The sequence below is a fragment of the Leptonychotes weddellii genome, unplaced genomic scaffold (assembly GCF_054177405.1).
Source record: "Leptonychotes weddellii isolate Sample4059 unplaced genomic scaffold, ASM5417740v2 HiC_scaffold_1893, whole genome shotgun sequence".
Lineage (NCBI taxonomy): Eukaryota > Metazoa > Chordata > Mammalia > Carnivora > Phocidae > Leptonychotes > Leptonychotes weddellii.
This window is the reverse complement of record NW_027774475.1, coordinates 4,581-8,032: the sequence shown is the minus strand read 5'-3', so window position 1 is coordinate 8,032 and position 3,452 is coordinate 4,581. Positions and strand designations below refer to the sequence as shown.

The window sequence follows — 3,452 nt, the reverse complement described above, 5'->3', positions numbered from 1 at the left end:
AAGGTCACGGAGGTATTAAGTGGTAAAGACAAGAAACAAATTTAAGTAGTCTGTGTCTGGTGAAAAAGCTCTTAACCACAATGTAACATACTCTCTGGCTCGTCTAGTGGGTCAATCTCTCCTCTGCACTTAAGATTCTCAATGGCAGTTACTTTGTGTGCTGTACTATGATTTTTTTTCAAGTATGTGTAGTTCTTGGTGTAGTATCTAATATATGGAGGCTCAAAACATTCGAGGGAGAGAAGAAGAATAACTATAATACAGGGTTGTTTTAGTCTGTCTGGGCTGCTATCACAAAATACCACACACTAGATGGCTTATAAACAACAGAAATTGTTCTGAAGGATGGAAGTCCAAGATCAGGGTGCCAGCATGGTTGGGTGAGGGCTGTTTTCTGATTGCAGACTTCTCGTTATGTCCTCATGTGGCAGAAGGGGTAAAGGAGCTCTCTGAGCCCCCTTTTATAAGGGAACAAATCTTATTCATGAGGCCCCTGACCTCATGATTTAATTCCTTCTCAAAGGTTCCACCTCTTAATACCATCACATTGGCATTAGGATTTCAGCATATGAATTTAAGGGGGGACATAAACACTCAGACCATAACAAGGGTGAAAGTTATTTGTGAACCTGATTTACTATCTAATAAGACGATATTTTTTTAATGACCCTGAGATCACAACCGGAGCCAAAATCAAGAGTCTGTTGTTTAACCAACTGAGCTATCCAAGCATCCCTCTGCTGACACTCTTATATCCCAAATTATCTAGTAGACTTCTGGTACATATAGCTGCTTAATTTTAAAAATTTTGTAGTTTGATGAAATAGGATAAGACTACACCTTCCATAAAAAAAAAAAAAATGGTGTTATAGAAAGATGCCCTGCCTCTAGCGCTAACTAGTTTCCTACTCTTAGGAAAGTCAAAAGTCACTTAACCTTTGGAGACTCAGCATCTTTTCTTAAACTAAGGAGCGAACATTCCAGTGCCCAACTAGGGTATATTGTGAAGATTGATGGGGTCATGTCTGTGAAATGCTTTGGAGAGCACTATACAAATGACATTTCATTTGCTTTAACTCATCAAGAGGCAGACAGGAATAAGCAAAGCATACTAGAGAAAGAGCTTGACAGGCTAGGGGAGGGAGAGACTAACTCCAGCTGGGAGCATTGAAGGTATGTGGGTAAAGACTAAAACAAGCTGGGAAGGAATTGTTTCATTAGAAAGGAGGCCAAGGCCAGAGTTAGAGAGCTGTGTCCTTGCATGGCGAGCTCCCACCGCGGGAACTTACTTCTGACCTCCTCCTTCTCCCTGAAGCTTGGAAGAGATATGATCTCAGGGAATATGCTCAAAATCACTGCAAGCATTTGGAACACTTTGTAATCCCAAGAGAGAGAGAACACCACACAGATGAAAAGCAGAGACGAGGGAGGTTTTGAGATGAGCAGGCTTTTTATAAAATGTCTTTGATTTTTTTATATTTTTTTTTAATTTGGGAGGAGCTTTTCTTTTCCAAACTGAACCAAATTAGATTCTAGTCCAGTTGGGGAAACTAACAGTTGTGCCTTCTACTCTGCTTTAGCACAGATTTCATGCCAGTGTTTTTCAAACTTCAGTGTGAATATGAATACCTTGAGGAGCTTATTTAAGGAAAAAAAAAAAAAATGACTCCCAGGCTGCATCCCCAGGGCTGTTGATGCAGGGCCTACCTGGAGTTGGACCATAGTTCTTCATTTTGACACGTAACCAGGTGCTCCAGATGTAGATGTCCATTCTAACTGTGGACAAGACCGAAGATCGGTCCATGCCAAAGCTGAGGGCATAGTATTTGGCACTCGAAGTAGTTCCAACATTGCTTAGACTCCCTTCCAAGAACAGCAGCTTTGGGATGTCCAGAGAGGGAGATTTGAAATCCATGTTGGACTTCTCCAAATTGCTTTATTTTATTCTTTGCATTTTCTTCCACTCAGAAGCAAGAGTTTAAAAAACCAGATCTTGGCTTTGCAGATGTTGCTGGCCCAAAGTCACCTGCACCACCCCACCATAGTCAACTCAACCCCATTGAGTCCTTTGACATCCCTGTGGATGGTGATCCCTTGGGCCATGTTTCCCTTCGAGCTGTTTGCAGACAAAGTTCCAAAGACAGCAGCAAACTTTCATGCTCTGAGCCCTGGGGAAAAAGGACTTGGTTATAAAGGTTCCTGCTTTCACAGGATTATTCTGGGATTTCTGTGCCAGAGTGGTGACATCATATGCCATAATAGAACTGACAACAAGTCCATCTATGGGGAGAAAGCTGATGATGAGAACTTCATCTTGAATATAGGGGTCCTGGCATCTCGTCCATGGCAAAGGCTGAACCCAACACAAATGGTTCCCAGCTTTTCATCTGCACTACCAAGCCTGAGTGGTTGGATGGCAAGCAGGTGGTCTTTGGCAGGTGAATGAGGACAGGAATATTGTGGAATCCATGGAGCACTCTGGGTCCAGGAATGGCAAGAACAGCAAGAAGATCACCATTGCTGACTGTGGACAAATCTAACAAATTAGACTTGTGTTTTATCTTAACTACCAGACCATTCCTTCTGTAGCTCAGGAAAGCACCCCGTCACCCCCATCTGTTTGAAATATCCTATAATTTTTGTGCTCTTGCTGCCATTCTCTGGGTTCCATGTTTTCTTTACTTCCCTCCAAGTCTAGCTGGATTGCAGAGTTAAGTTTATGATAGTGAAATAAAAACTAAACAACAACAAAACCAGATCTCATTAGTCAATTTTTACTTTAAACTCACTTAAGACCTTGGCCACTGCACCACCCAGTCCAGGAAGCAGTATAATGATGGTCTTTAGAAAACAAGTTGAGGACACAGTTTTGTTTTCATACTAAGCCAAATGCAGTATGCAACAGTCTTTTTTTCAACCCCAACCCCGCAAAAAAGAGAGGAAGAAACAATCAAGAACTCAACAAATAAAATGAAATTTACCTCCCTTTTATATTTTGGTGATGAAAAATGTTTCAAAGCCCACGGAACTCTCACAGAAATAATAATTACCTTCTGTTTTCCTGGGGTAAGCATGGGGACATTTGGATTGTAATGGTCTCATCAGAGTTGTATAAACTGCAGCATAAGCAATAAAATTTCCCTGAACATCTGGGCTTTGTCTACCCTTTACAGAGTTTGTGAGCATCACATAAAGAAGACGTTAGGATGTTTTTATTTCAGGCCTTAGGGTGGTAACAGTGGTCCTGTAATGAAGTTACATCAAGTCTGAATCTCCGGAAGTCACCTGTGAAAACTACTCTCGAAGCAGCTCATGGCCTGAAGTCAAAGATGTGCCCAACTGAATCACATCTTTCCAGGAAAAACTCACTTCTCAGCCCTACAGCTCTGCTTACTCCAGTTCTCCTTGTGGAGAGAACACTGATACTAAAGAACATTTACCCGGGGCCAAGG

At 41.7% G+C, this 3,452-nt stretch overlaps 1 pseudogene; it reads left to right on the top strand.

Annotated features, from left to right (window-relative positions):
* Positions 1-1,968: 1,968 nt before the first annotated feature.
* LOC115943337 (peptidyl-prolyl cis-trans isomerase A pseudogene) lies at positions 1,969-2,540 on the top strand (annotated as a pseudogene).
* The last annotated feature ends 912 nt before the right edge of the window (positions 2,541-3,452 follow it).